Source organism: Harpia harpyja, chromosome 6 (assembly GCF_026419915.1).
Source record: "Harpia harpyja isolate bHarHar1 chromosome 6, bHarHar1 primary haplotype, whole genome shotgun sequence".
In the NCBI taxonomy this organism is placed as follows: Eukaryota; Metazoa; Chordata; class Aves; order Accipitriformes; family Accipitridae; genus Harpia; species Harpia harpyja.
Genome location: NC_068945.1, coordinates 8,893,868 through 8,909,834, shown reverse-complemented (window position 1 = coordinate 8,909,834; position 15,967 = coordinate 8,893,868). Strand labels below are relative to the sequence as shown.

Here is a 15,967-nt window from a genome sequence, read left to right as displayed (position 1 = left end):
AAGTACAAAGAATTTGGGAGCAATAACCCTGCTCACAGTCCAAAACAAACTAGACAAATGAAAAATAGATCTGCCCCAGTGACGTATCCAGGGTCACCCTAGAAGATCCCACAGTCCACTGCGTAGGTAAAGCATAGTGCCAACGTGCCCCCATACAATAGCACCTCAAACATTTAAAACCCGTTATTCAATACATCCTATATGTTAAAATGTCCATCTCATTTAAAATGGCTGCCTGCCAAAAACATACTATCACAAAGCATCTCACGCACCTTTTTGATTCTATTACACAACAGTGAAAACAATTAGGGCTCACAGTGCTTTACAGACATTTAAAAAAAAAAATCACAGTAAGTGGTGGTTTTAAGATACAGCTGAAGACCATCTCCACTAATCAGTCTAGGTCTGACTTCTCTACTGAGCATTTTCCTACAATAGCTTTTGCAATACACTGCATTTAATTTTGAGTGATAAGTAGGAGTATTTCACTCAACTTCAACACCACATACTAGCAAGCCATTCAATCATTTTATTTTAACAACAAATTTATTGTTCAGATACTAGAAATTCAAGTCTGGCAAGCTTTTTAATATGCTAAGTATGAGTACGTTTCATAGAAAGTAAAAAGCACATTTCCCATTCTGCTCAGCATGACAAAGTCCTATCTTCTGAGCAGAAATGGACACCTCTGAAAAGAAAATCCTTGAATTACAGTAAACGGTATCTGAAATCCCATAGCTAACACTGACCAGCAAGGTAAAGAAAGTGAGGTAATTTCTAGACCTCCATTAGATACGGGATACTAATTTTTTCAATCTGCTGTGAAACAGATTTCAGTAACATAATGGAAAGGGGAGAAAATCGCATATTATCATGCATGCAAGAAAAATGTTTGAAATACCTTATTTATCTTCTCTCTCTGAGGAATGTGGATCCTTTTGTACTTCTTGATGATGTGATTCACAGATCAGCGTTCTGGGAATCAAGCCTATGCCCATTTACCAGTGTAATATGATCATTTAGCATAATTAGCATATGATATTTCGACACTGCTATGGACTTGGACCAGATCTGAAATGTAAATATTTGCCAAACGGTACATCCTAGTGCCCAGTGCTACATAATGGTGTAACTTAAGACACTCACTTGATGTGCTTTCTCTTCTGGGGGCAGAGTTAAGGCTGCTGTGGGAATTCTCACTTTCATAACATAAGGCAGTTTAAAATTATAGATAATGTTACATTAATTTCTGCAGTATCAAATTTTAAAGGGGTGGAAACAAGATGAAAGAGCTCACAATACAGCAATCATTTCAAGTGCCACAAGGATGAACAGAAAGAAAACTCCTGGAGCAAATAACAACCATTTCAAGCTTCCCCAACTATCTTTTCCCTAGTGTACTCCATCACCCAAGAGCAGAGCCCAGCTTTCCTAGGACACAGGAATCCACAGAGCACCATTCAGTATGATTCAGAGCATGGCACACATGCAAAAAGTAATCAAAAAAATCACTGCAAGATGTAAACACACAGCAGCCTTACAGGAGAGACGTTTAATGCCTAAGCCAAGGCTTTTTGTAACTGTCGTAAATTCTACAGCATGAAATGTCATAGGCTATCTTACATACTGTAACATTTTGTCTCACCTGCTACAAATACAGATGTTACCTATATCAATGCCTAACACCCCCCAACTATCTCTTTGTTGTCTTGCAACAGAAATATCCAGAAGCTATTCACATCCAATAGCAAATGTACAGATTTTAAGCTAGTTTTACACCTCTTATTAGTACACCTTATTACTAATTTTTTCTCTCAGAAACATACAGGTCCTACAAGTGAAGTTTTCCACAGCAGAATAACTTGACATTGAAAATGCCTCTCAGTATATGTCTCAGTTCTCCCTTATATAAACAGTATCCCAAGGTCAGTGCATCTTTGCCTTATCCCCAAGACTGAGTCATTGTGTGGCATCACCTGTAATGATCATTTACACAAGAGTAAAGGAAAGCTTCAGCATTTCTTCTTCTTAGCCTCACCTAACATGTTCTTTGCCTTTTCCAATTGCAGGGAGATTTTTTTCCTTCACAGACCATAATCTCTTGTCACTCATCCCAAAACGTACAACAGTAGATGTTCTTTGCCTGCAGTTGTCTTTACAAGTTTTATACAAGCAGCACAAAAGTATGCAACAGTCTTTGGCAAGCCAAGTGCAAGAATGGACTACTAACTCTCTGCTGCTCCCATTGCTAGGACCTACCAACCTGCACTCCTTGCAGCCTTTGGCAGAACATGTAACATTCAGCAGAAAGGTGGCTCTCACTTTGCCTTTCCCTGAAGGACCAGAAGTTGCTTCCTCTATTATGTCAGAAACGCAATGAAAGGTAGGCATTGCCACATTTTCCACTCACTTCTTAGCCAAGGCTAAATCCCTGAAGAACGTAGGGAATGTAAAAACACAAAGCAATAGTCTCGCAGCAGCACTAGGACACCAAATATGAGGGTAACAGTGGGTCCCTCCAAGATGAGTCTATTTTTCCAAGCCTGTTTATAAAATTACACTTGCACAAAAGGACAAAACTTATATGGACTAATGAAAGTTCTATCAGTAGGAACGCTGTTTGGTTATTCCCTGCTTCCTTTCCCTTCAAATGTCAGACAGGTAAGAAAACAGAGGAAGAAGAAAATTTGCATATAATGGAAGAGAATTACTGTCCTCCTCTGTTACATTTCCTTGGGTACCTACAGCAGCACTTGGAGACAACCCCACCAACAACCACGTTACTCTGGATTCACTCAGCATTTGTGGCAAGAAAATAACAGATCACAAGAAGGTTTCGTAAGGGCTCAGTGTTGGCCCAACACATCTCCCCTTAATGTCAATGCGAGCAGCATTAAAGATCAGATTGACTGACTCCGAGTATCCTTCACAGAGATCTTACTTACTTGAGGTAATTGGATGTACGCCAATGGAAAAGTCGCAGACCAAACCTGGAGAGATGAAGACGACCAAAGTGAACTTTGTTGCCTTTTGGACCCACCTCCCATCACAAACATAACTATCTCAAGAGGACAGAAAGAAGGGGGCGAGAGGGAGGAACAGGAAAAGTTATGTCAAATCCCACCTGCTTCTGAACAAAAGGAGTAAGTCTGAACACTGGTCTCCAGGGCATAATATACCGATTTCATCTGGACTCAAATTTAAATAATGGCAACAGGCAAAATATTAAAACAGACTCACAGAAAGTAAAGGGAAAAGAGAGATTAAAGGGAAAAGCAAAACTTGTGTGTCAATTAAACCAGAAATAATAGTCAGAAAAAGCCAATGCTTCTTCCCCTTTGCATTTAGGTCCCCTATCATCACCAAGACACCTGGTGACCTGTTTACAGCAGCAAGAACAGAAATTAAGCAAGACTTTCCCTGCTGAACTCTTCTGCACTAGTCCCGCTTTCTGACTGGTCTCATCTTGGCTTCTAATACAACAAACCACGGCTGGAGTGAAAATCACACAAAAACGAACAACATAAAGCACCCCACTTTCTCCAATCCATACCAGTACTTTCAAGGCTGCACCAGCACCACGCCAATGTTAGAAGGGTGCTACAAAAATAGCAAACTGACAAGAGCAAGACCAGGACTGCCTCCAACCACGTGGAGGAGAGACACAGAACAGGACCATCTCCAGTGTTTAAAAGCCCATCAAAATTATTGCAGTTGCATACAAAAAGTACAAGCTGATTATTAAAAAAAAGTGATTATTCACCAAACTTGGTCAACCAAAATGTTTCCATTATTCCACTGTTGTTGTTGGTTTTCAAATTAATGCTTTCCCTCAGCCTGCCCAACTGTATCAAGTAAGATTCTAGAACACTGTTTCCAGAGTCTAGAAGCCACGAAAAGTACTCAAGCATATCTATGAGAAAAACATTAATTTCTAAATGTTTTCAGATTTCTGATATAAGGCATTTTTTTAAAGGTGGATAAGAAACCCAATTTCAGGAATGGTGTTTTCAAAACTAACTATTGCCCCTTTCAGAACAGTAAACATGGAGATAATTAGTTGTCGTGGTTTAACCCCAGCCAGCAACTAAACACCACGCAGCCGCTCACTCACTCCCCCCCACCCAGTGGGATGGGGGAGAAAATCGGGAAAAGAAGCAAAACCCGTGGGTTGAGATAAGAACGGTTTAATAGAACAGAAAAGAAGAAACTAATAATGATAATGATAACACTAATAAAATGACAACAGCAATAATGAAAGGATTGGAATGTACAAATGATGCGCAGTGCAATTGCTCACCACCCGCCGACCGACACCCAGCCAGTCCCCCGAGCGGCGAATCCCTGCCCCCCACTTCCCCATTCCTGTACTGGATGGGACGTCCCATGGTATGGAATACACCCTTGGCCAGTTTGGGTCAGGTGCCCTGGCTGTGTCCTGTGCCAACTTCTTGTGCCCCTCCAGCTTTCTCACTGGCTGGGCATGAGAAGCTGAAAAATCCTTGACATTAGTCTAAACACTACTGAGCAACAACTGAAAACATCAGTGTTATCAACATTCTTCGCATACTGAACTCAAAACATAGCACTGTACCAGCTACTAGGAAGACAGTTAACTCTATCCCAGCTGAAACCAGGACATTAGTTGCCTTCACCTTCAATCTTTATACATCTAGTTTTAAAAATTAATTTACCTCAAATTAACCACTGCTTTTGTTGCCAAGAGAAGGTCTTATTGATTTCACAGTTCACACAGTCTATTTACTATATGTGCCGGAGCCCATGGACACCTCAACATACCATACACACCAGTTCTATACATCTTCCATAAAGTGAACTAATACTGTATGAACACTAGGCTCATCACTGATGTCAGGCTCTATGTCAAGCACATGCAGGCAACCAACCAACCAAACTAGCTCTCTAGAGACAGAAGAGACAACAATTTCAGCAACTGAATTAATCGTATTGAAGTCAAATGTGGCTTAGCAAAAAATAAAACTAAAAACATAAAAAATTTTCAAGAATTAAATAATCCAAGTTTCCCACAGTTCCACTGCATAGATGTTGGCTAGTTAGTCAAACTGATGCCACACACAGTATGCTGTCAACTACATTTAAAGATGAACTTCGTTCACGAAGGATGTAAGCCTGTTAGGAACACAGCATGATCTGCAGAAAGAAATGGTCTGAGCGGAGTCCCTCAAGTGATGTGATCCAGTGCCAGGTAGTGGTCCTAGCCACATCAGAGGTACGCTGCTTGGCTTGACATAAGCCAGGTCTATACAGTAAAATTAAGAAAGGAAAATCAAACACTTGCAAGAAAACTTTTAGAGGCAAGAGCTCTTGCCATAGACCAAGGCAAATGTTGGCAACAAACTCAAAGAAACAAGAACCTTCTGACAGACCAGAACTGGTGAGATGAAAATTCACAGGCAGATGCAACTGAAGAGCTCAGTTCATGCCCTCCAAGATTCACTACAGGGCTCAGGTAGGTACAAGGTTGTTGCAACAAATGATGATGCAAGGAACAGGCATTCTGCAAATCCTTCAGAAACTTGCATCTTTCACCATGTTGTCTACATGAGTGGGGAACTGTACTCAACAGCCAGGCAATCTGTCCAATCCACTGTTCACAGCAGAAGGAGGTCAGGAGACAGGGCTGCCTTCTAAACCAGAAGTCCTATAACATGAGGGCTAGCAAAACGTAGAAGAAAATGTGGATCTTTTCTACTCTAGAAAGCTCAGTGATTGGTAGGCACGTATCTCCTGATAACCGTTAGGTACATCACCACGCTTCGTCCTCTAAAATAAAGCATACTTGTCTTTCAGTTCCTCAAATCATGTCCCAAGGGCAAGCAAAGTCTGCTTCTGCAAATGGATGCCTTGGACTAATGCCATCAGCACCAGGTAAATACCTACTTTGGCTGTCACTGACAGTTTCGAGTTTGCTGTGGGAATATTTTGTACCTGAAGCATGGGATGCGTGCATTTTATTAATAAAATTAAAACCTACACCTCTAACCACTTTCAGATCTTTGAAACAGTAGCAAGGCTGTCTAGTGATCCAACCAGAAACAGCCTGATAGCTATCTTCTTCTACTGACTTAAGAAGAACATGGAGCAAAGAACATAACCTCTCAGTGCCTCTTAAGAGTAAAGGAGAGGGATGCCTTAGCACCTTCAAAAAAGGCAAGTGCCTTAAGAAGATTTTGAGAAGTGGCTTTCAAGTTTAAAAAACAGAGGAATGAAATACTATTTGCTAAAGCAGGAAGAAAGGTGGAGATTCCTGCACAAAGCAACATTTCTCTTTAAAGCTCTTTAAAAAGCAGTTCAGAAAAAACAACTGCATATCTAAATGACTTGAACTAGTTGTGTTTCTCTTGTTGTGGTTTAAAGTAAAAACAGCTAGGAAGAAATGGACTACAGACAACAAAACAGAATGTGTGGATCTTTTACCATAGAAGGAACTTCCTCAGCTCTTCAAAGAGGAATTGATGGAGAATAGAATGAGAAGGAAGCGTTGAAGATGGACACTAGACAGCTGGACTTTTTGCTTTCATAAAAGAAAGCAAGATGTCATAGAGATTGCTTCAGGGTCCCTGGAGTAGGAAATTTCAACTGGTACAGTAAGAAAAGGAAAGCATAATAGGAAAAAAGAGAAAGAACCTAATGAAGGTGATTTTTTCAGGGAAAACTGACTGCTTTAAAAAAGATGTCTTGAGAAATTATTTTAAGAAAAATAGAATGAAAAGGGGGAAGTTGTGTAACTCTTGGGAGATATTTTGTGGTGACCATCCACCATGAAAGGGTGGGACAACATGGAACTTGGGAAACTGAAAGCCATGTAGATGAATTTACATTGGTGTGGGAACTTAAGACTCTGTTCTTATTTCCTCCTCCTGGTTCTCCCTAGAAGATCCCTTCTCTGCTTCACAGTCCTTCTCACTTTGCCTTCTGTATTTGAAAAAGAGAACACTTCCAAAAAGCTCCTGTTCACAATGAATCATAGAATCATAGAATCATTTCGCTTGGAAAAGACCTTCAAGATCATCGAGTCCAACCATTAACCATGCCCCCTAAACCATGCCCTGGAGTACCCTGTCCACTCGCTTTCTGAATACCTCCAGGGATGGTGAAGTCTCTTCCTCTCTTTCATATCCTTCTACGAATCACTGGTTCCAGCAATTACTTTTACCATGGCTTTCTTATCCTAATCCATGACCACATTCACCTGAAATACTGTCCCGGGTCTTCCCTGTTACCCATCTGAAACAGGAGAAGCTTCACAGTGAAGGATCCAGCCCGTCTTCCATCCTGAGTGGTTGTGAGGGAATAAGTTGGAAATTTTTCCAGAGATGCAGTTCTGCCCCCTTGCTCTTCATCTTTTAAGCACCAAATAGCTCAGCAATAGGTGTTGACACAATTTATATCCTCCCCATAGTTGCCTCTGCTGCTATCGATAGTGTCCCAGGAGCTATGAAATGCAAAAGTCTTGCCTGTCCTGCCACTTTCCCCATTGCTGGGAAACAGATCAGCAAGAGCCTTTTTAACACTCAGAGCAACTGTTACTTGGCAAAACTTTGTGAGACAGCACAGCAGCACTGGAGAGATCCAAACGCTCTGCTGTATGAAAGAGAATCACTTTATTTGTATTTGGAAGGTTTCCTTTACAGGCTTTTAAGCCAGCCATTTAGGTTTTTATGTTACAAGGAGACATGCTCCTGTCTGCTTGTTAGTACAGGTCTCTTGATTGCCAGAGCCATCATCCCATTCCCCTGATGGTATTTTGCCCACATGTATATAAATTCATATAAACAATACTCTGCACACTGTCCTCCAGTGGAAACAGCATACTAGACATTCTTAGAACGTTGCTATCAATCCTTCACAACTTCAGCTGCACCTCCTTCAAATGAAGCAAAGTAACAACCTTCATCCGCATGAGGTTACAGTCTTAACATAAAACGCAATGCAAAGCTGATTTGGGGATAAGTACATATGTGAGAAATCAAAGAACTGTTCAAAATAAAGCTAGCTGAACATCCTGGGCAGAACCACCTTAGGCTGAACTGTATGCAGTTAGGGGTAAAAAACAGCAATAGACACAGAGAAAGGAAAACATGCTTTCAAAAGCGTTCTTGAATCATTTAACATTTAGAAATGAGCAAAGCCAAATAGAAAGTCTCCTGGCCTGTGCTCAACATGAGTTTTGAGTATGGCTGCAACCACCATAAAACCAGTGTTTGTCAACATACTGCCATAAGGCACTTGAGGAGACAGCAGCCACTACCAAACTGCAAAAGACCAGGAACACTAGAGCAACACTAGAGTATGCAATGCTGTCTCTCAGGCTTTGCCCCTCTATAGCCATATTCATTCGGAAATTAGTAATGATTACTTAGAGGTTATAGAGAACAGTGCAACCCCTGAATACAGATAAAGCTACCAGTGAGAAAGTACTACTCGTCTAGCTTTGTCACAACATTTTCTTTCCTACAAGTCCTTTCCACCAGTGTCCTAAACCCAGGATTCCTTCAACTTCAAGCCCTGCCTCCCTCAATCCTTCAGGGTGAATGACTTTAATTAGGAGTGAACTTGAAGGACACCAAATACAGGAGAGCTCACAGAGCCCTTTGCTCTCTAGGATTTGAGTTGATCCCCATTCCCTAGGACAGTCACAAGATTTTGAGCTAAGTCTCCTTCAAACCTGCTGGCTGAGACATTTCAGCTCTCTGTTCAGTGTACCACCTCATCCTTCCTTTTCAGTCCTTCCTCCCGGGGGAAGGCCACAGACTTCCTCTCCCTTATCCTACTGCCTGCTCAGGACTCCTGCATTTTCACTTACTCCCCCCCCCGAGCTCCTTCTCCAGTCTAGCCCTGCCTCCTCCCCAGACACACCACATAAGGATAATGCAGTTCTTGTGGTCCTATGCCTGCATGAGGTTGATATACTCCAACATACCCTTATTATGAGTATACACAGACCAGTCCAAGCAATTGTAAATCAGTGAAGATTGTCCACAGCAAAGGCAGCTCTACTTCAACAATATCAGTGTAGAAACTAAAGCTCAGTTAACACAGTTCAGCTGATTGTAGAGACATGCAGAGACTCGGCCTCCGAAACATAATTGGCTTTTCACTAGTTAATGCAGTTTGTTTCCTCTTTTGCATTTGAAACAGGGATCATGGAAATAAACACCCTAGCTATTAGTCACTTCCACCTTCAGAAATATCAGGCATTAGAACAGCACAACACAGTTTGCATTGGAGAGGAGAACTCTGACAGCAAAAGGAAAAAGTGCTTTCAAAAGAAATAAGAAAAAATTTCCTGTTACACCATTTGAAACAAAGATTAATGCAAACTTCAAATCTTTTAAACTGATGTTACTACTTCAGTGTTATCATAATATATTACAACATCATATTCACATCACTGCAAAGAAATGCTAAGCTTAATCAATACCTTTGTCCACTTAACGGCTTATTGGAGCATATGTTGATGATTTAGTCTGCCTCATCTCCCTGGAACTATCCCCAGAACATGCCTATCTGTTTTATACTCTTGATTTTAAAAGCTTTTCAACAATAGGATTTTTTCACCCTTCCTCAACAGGCAGTTTAACAGCCTAATACATCTCACTGCCACCAAAATGCAGTTCATTACCTACTGGGGATCCCACGTTTCCTATCTGTTCTTTCTTGTTTGTGAAGCACAGAGGTCAGATGCCTCCTGTTTTACTGTGCTTGCAGACAAGGCAAAAGCAGCAGGGCTCTGCCTAAGGATCGTGCCTTATTCTACAAACTCTAGCCCTCGAGGTTTATTTTTGACAGCAATGAATGCAAGTGCTTGGAAATATCAGAAGAAACAGTTTAATAGAGCCTGAAGAGCAAGTGCTCTCAAAAGCAGGCTGAGAAGGAAAGGCGAGGTAGGGGTTGAAAGACAGTTTAAGCACAGTGCTGTCTGACTGTGGCAACAGACAACTCACAGAGATGCATGACTTTCCCAGAAACACCTGTGCAATGAGGAAAGCATCCAACATCTTTCACTGGAGAGCAACATCCTGCCTCATTACAAACACACCACAGAAAGTATGTCACTGAACCAGAGAAAGTGACCCACGAGACTGATTTGATGTTTTTTTCACAGGAAACATAGCACTGACATTCAGCAATGCAAGTTTCATCTGAGAGGGGCTACAGGGAGCAGCAGAAACAGTCTCTGGAAGTCAGCTTTAGGAGACCAGGAGACATGAAGAAGAGGAAGGCCAGAGTGCACTAGCGATAGCTCTTTCATCTCCAATAGAGCACTTTGTCACATATGAGCAAAATATACGAAAGCTTGTATCTTCCCAGTGAGCACTTCTTCTCAAAATTAAATTCTAGCATGCATTTTACTGAGCGAAGGCAGTTCCTCAGCACATCCCTACTTTACCACAATTTCACTGCCATGTACAGAGGAAAAGACAAAGACCTATTTCTGATTCACTCACATTCTCTTGGTATTGCTAAGCTGGCCCTACCAGGCTTGACCCAACCCTGAGGTCCGTTAACAACCACGCCACAAGCGGGGAAATGCTCTGCTGATCCTCATGGGTTTATTCTATCTCCTACAGAGCCAAAGAAGGTAACCCTCAGGTAAGAACTCTTCCCTGATCATGCACTGTCTTTCCCCAAGCTCAGCACTATGTTTTATTGTCATCACACTTCCTACATGAATTTTGAAAGAATACAGCTTGATCTATTCCAGAAAGCATCTTTAAGTGATGTTATGCTAAAAAGGCACTTTGTACACTGAGAATCACTAAAGGAAAGCAAGTTTTCAAATAGAAAGTATCTTCAGCCCCCCTGCCCAAACACACACACCTTTCCAGCATAAGCCTTTAGCATAGCAAGGAAAATTTTTAATTTAATTTTTTAATCTTAACAACACATCAGTATCCTAAACCATTTCTCCGTTTCTTCATCCGTGGTGCTTACAAGTATTGCCATAGTTTTACACACCTCCTTCCTTCTCAGACCAAACAGCTGCTTGATCTTAGGATCAGAGAATTCATGTTGGAGCAGGCCTGAGGAGGTTCCACTCCTGCTCTACTCTACATAGGGTCAGCTATGAGGTCACCACAGGACTTTATCCACTTTGGTCTTGAAAACCTGTAAGAACAGACATTGCACAACTCCCTCTGGGCAACCTGTTCCAACACTTGACTGTCCTCATAGCAGAAAAGGTTTTCATTACATCTGGTCTGAACCTCTTGTATCAACTTACATTTGCTGTCCCTCAAGCAACCACCACGTACCAATGTGAAGAGCCTAGCTCTGTCTTCTTGATAACGTCCTCTTAAGCACTGGAAGGTTACGACAGGTCCCGTCAAAGCCTTCTCTTCTCCAGGCTGAACAAGCCGGTTCCCTCGGCATATGATCCTCATAGCGCACCAGGGCCCCCAGCGCACTGAAAGGCCTTTAAAGGCCCCCCCCTCCACCCCCACTCTCTGCCCATGGCCCCAGGGGCTCCATTTAAGCTCTGCCTTTGGCCTTCAGTCTCTGCCCCAGCTACAGTCGTAGGGGTGCCCGTCTCCAGCCATGCCCGTGTCTGGCCACGGACCCTGTTGATCCAGACCCTGACCCATGGCCCGACCTCCTCACCTGACCTCAGACCTGCAGCATCACTATAGACCTGCTCAGTGCGAACTGGACTGTGCCTGACCCTAGTTACCATCACTGGGCCTGATCCTGACCTGCTGATTCACACCTCGAGCTTGACCTCGGGCCTGCCTTATCACCACAAACCTGCCTGGCGATCCACACTCTTGCTTGGGTACCACGGGACAGGGCCCTGGCTGGTGGGGCACCCGCCACGCCAGCTGGGTTACCGCACTCGGCTCCCAGTTCCCCATCGCTTACCAAGGGCCAGCTGCTCCGCGACACGTGCTCCGGCCCCCGACGGCCCTAGCGGCCCTCCGCTGGACTAGCTCCAGTTCATCCGGACCTTTCTTGTCTCTGAGGCCAGAACACCAGATGCAGTATTCTAGACTCTGTCTAACAAATGCTAAGTACAGGGAGATAATCCTTGGTATACTGGCTGCAGTCTTACTAATATAGCCCTCCTTATTGTTGGTCGCCTTTGCTTCCAGGGCACACTGCTGGCTCATGCCCAGCTTCTTTAAAGCATTCTCATCTCTTTTTATGCATCAATAAATGTAGGGACATTCTTGCAGTATAGAAAACTAATGGGGCATCAGTCACTTGCAAACAGCACAATTCTGAAACGTGACAAAAGTGAAAAACTGAGATGGGTTTTCAATTGTAAAACCCAAGTGCAAAGGAATGTTAACGTACTGCTTCTAAAACAAGCAGTCTCTTCTGATCAAGGCCCAGCCAACTCCGTACCAGCTCTCACAGAGTAATACTGAGACAAAGTCTTGGACTCTCTAGGGCAAACTTGCTAGTTTCACATGTGCCACAAATGTGAAAGTAACTCCTCCAACCAGTGCTGCAGCCTCAGTGTTGTTTTGCTGTTTTATTTTGTGCTGTTCCCATGTTACATTTTGTTACTGCAATTTTTTAGTTTGTGTATTTGGGGAGGGAAGGGTTAAACGCTAAAAATACACAGTTGTGTTGGAAATACCCTCATGGACAGGCTGAGGTTTGGCATGCTTTGGAAGAAAGTAACTTAAAATAGCAAGGAAAGCAATGACTGTGGGATATACATCTCTGATGGCTATTTTCTGTTAAAATAACCACAATAACTAAGATAACACTGACATTCCCAGTTAACCCTCTACCCTCCTCAAGAGAGAGATGAACAGGATCATTCTAACCTCAGAGCTTCATCTGAATAACGCAAATGATGCTGCATTAGTTATATTCTGACCTCAAGGTCTTCTCACGCAGCTTTATTCATAAGAGTTAGTTTTAAAGAAAGTGCCGATGCCCAAAATCAAATTTGCCGTAAGTTCTACAGCCTCGTTACAGAAAAGACCTTCTCTGTAGGATTTGCAGTTTGAACATCACATGTCTAAAAAATACGAGAGGGAAAGATCTGGAGGCAGAAGCTACATTAGCTCCATCAGTTTTCATTCCTGGAGCTCAGAAAAAATGCAAAACGGAAACAAAGGGCATATAACTATGAGGACTGATTTTTTTTCCTTGGTGTTATCAGCCACATGCACATCACATTGATAATTTATCTTTTGAAATTTTTTAAAATCAATGAGTGCTAACTTTGGCCCCATATTCTATGCTGATATTAAGTCACATGAATACATTTCTTCAGTGGCTATTATCCTTTGCCATTATACACTCCGGCAATAAAGAACCTCATCCATCAACTTAACAAATAAACCATTAAAACTACCTGTGGCACCTGTTACTAAGAACTTTGCTACAGTAATACGTTAAGTTTTGGCATCCACAGGTAAAGTTTAGGCCCATCTAGGAGTAACAACAGCACAAAACAAACCGCCTGATTTGACTCTCATGGCTGTTCTGGAGAATATCCAGCTTTTTCCCAGTCAAACCCCAGGTGACTTACCCCAAAGTCTTAAAATAAGTACAGTGCAGTCAGGTAGGAAAACCAGGTGCCCCCATTCCTAGCCCTGCGGTTCAAACCACAGAACTATACAGAGTAAAAGCACAGAACAAAAGAGTTGATAAAAGGATTAAGTAAAGAAATGCAGCTTTATTCACCCTGGTAGTCTAGCTTTTCCCCCCCAAAACAGCATCCCCATACCACAGGTCCTCCTCTCTGCCCACGGAGCTCCCACCTCCCATCGGGAGCACGGTGACAGGCGGATATCCAAGATTCAGCAAGAAAAGTTTCCAAACGCTTGAACAGGAAAAGGCAAAGCTGGAGTCAAGTTTTACATAAGAAGGAGGAAAGGCAGGAGCTGTCGGCACCGCTCTGCGGGCGGCTGCCGCCGAGGAGAGCTGTCAGCCCACCGGCCACCGGGGGCTTCCTTCCTCCCCCATCGCCCCCGGGACCTCCGGCCACCCGGGCTTCCCTCCCGCACTCCCACGCGTGCTCTGCTCCCCGCGGGGGCTCTTCCACGCTCCCACCCATCCAAGGCTCGGCTCGGCGCCCTGGCACCCCGCTGCAACCTCGGGGGTGGGGGGGCAAGGGGAGCAGAAAGGAAGCCCCCCGCCTGCCACCAGCGCTGCTGCAGGCGTTATTTTCCCCCGTGGCTGGGAGAAATCCCCAGCCGAAGCCATCTGCTCCCGTGAGAGATGGGCAACGCGGGCTCTTCGGCGGGGAGCAGGCGCCGCGGGGCTCGCCTCGTCCCTCCGAACTTAACTTTCCTGTTTCCGCAAAAATCACACAGACACTGAGGGGGGGGGCGGGTATTGTTTTCACCACACCGCTCCTCACCGCTCCGAGCCACCCGCACCCCTCCCGCACCCCCAGCCCGCCCCGCCCGCCGGGACCCCGCCGCTCCCCCCGCGCCTCCAACCGCCAGGCCGGCGACCCCCCGCCACCGGCTGCCCCCCGCCGCCCCGCTCCCGCCCTCTCCCGAGGCCGGGAAGCCCCCGCAACCCTCCGCCGCCCACCCCCGGCCCCCGCGGCGCCGGCTCTCACCCGCGCGTCCCTGGGCTGGGCCGGGCCGGGCCGGGCCGGGCCGGGCCGGGCCGGATGGGGCCGAGCGGCGGGGGGAGCTGCGGAGGCACGGCAGGACACGGCTCCAGCTCCTGCCAGCGGAAACGGGAGGAGGGGCTCGGACCGGCGCTACCGAGCGGGGAGGAGCTGGGGGCGCTGCCCAGGGGAGGCTCCAGCCCCGCGGAGGCGGGGAGGCAGCGCCGCCGGCCCGGGCCTCCAGCGCGCCTCACGCCGCCCGGAGCCGGCCCGGCTGAGTCCGGAGCGAGAGAACCGCCGCCGTCCCGCGGCGGATCCCCTCTCCGAGAGCTCCGCCTGGAGCCCGCTCGCCCGCCGGCCCGGCCCGCTCCCCGCGCCGCCCACGCACCCACGGCACCCCCCCGGAGCCGCCCCCCCCCACCCCCGGGGGGCCTGCAGCCTGCCAGAGCCGGCGGGCGGCGCCGGGGCTGGGGGCAGCTCGGCTGCCTCCCCTGCCCTGAGGGGCTGGCGGTTGAACGTCTACCTCCGGCTTCGCGTCGGCGGGGGCGGCAGCCACCCTCAGCCGTGAGCCGGCGGGCTGGCACGAAGGCAGCAGCCGCGGGCGCCCGGAGCGCTGCTGCAACATGGCAACCCCACGGCTGAGCTGCTCGGTGGTCCCGAGCCCGCGGCGGCCAGTCTGTTGGTGTGGCTTCTGGCACAGAGCTGGTGAGCTTGCCCGAGCGCTCGTCCGAGCTCTCTGCTCTGGCAGCTGGAGGCTGCCGTCTGCGCGGGACGTTACCTGCGATGCTGAGAAGCCCGTGAGGGAGATGCCCTGAGATCCCACGGAAAGTCCCCACCTGCCTTCCCCCGGGTGTCGGTGGAAGTGCAACAAAAAGTTCACGGAGCCAACTTCACACTGTCTGCAGCGGAGGTGTCCCTCCAGTCTTAACGCAGCTGGGGAAGGTTCCGGCGCGGACCACTAAACAAAGTGTTGTGTGAGGGGGAAGTGGCCTAGAGTTGGGGCAGAAATACCTACAGAAAGAGACCCGTGCAGTTATGGACATGGGCCTCCTGGGGGGAACTGTATTTTACAGGGTATGAAGAGCAACTCAAGGCTCTTCCGTAAATATTTCTGCAGAAGGAAGATCTGTTTCACGTTCCTAGGTCCCCTGTGTATTCCCATTTCCTTCTCTGGTGCTGCTCTTGTTGACACACTTCTCAATTCAAGGGCATGTTCACATCAAATATATTCTCTCATACCTTCCGTTCTGTTCTATGTGGATTTTTATAAACCGCTCGGTTCAACAGACTCTAAGCATCCTGGCGGTAGTACTGCCAGCACTGTCACCTGCCGTGTGTTTGTTCCTCTTTTGCCCAGAAGAGAAGCACGTGCAGCAGCTTTCTGTTCTTCGTTTATTT

The 15,967-nt window shown here is 45.9% G+C and overlaps 1 protein-coding gene across 4 annotated transcripts in view; it reads right to left on the bottom strand.

Annotated features, from left to right (window-relative positions):
- TSPAN9 (tetraspanin 9) overlaps positions 1 to 14,714 on the bottom strand; it is a 199,437-nt gene extending 184,723 nt beyond the window's left edge. The window contains exons 1-2 of one of the 4 annotated variants that reach the window (XM_052789656.1): positions 14,576 to 14,714; positions 2,942 to 2,990 (exon numbers count right to left, since the gene is read on the bottom strand). The gene's annotated coding sequence lies outside the window, so the exon portion shown is untranslated. Of the gene's footprint in view, positions 1 to 901; positions 978 to 2,941; positions 2,991 to 14,575 lie in introns of those variants that run through there. The other 3 variants (XM_052789652.1, XM_052789654.1, XM_052789655.1) reach the window with 3 other exon arrangements.
- Between the last annotated feature and the right edge of the window lie 1,253 nt (positions 14,715 to 15,967).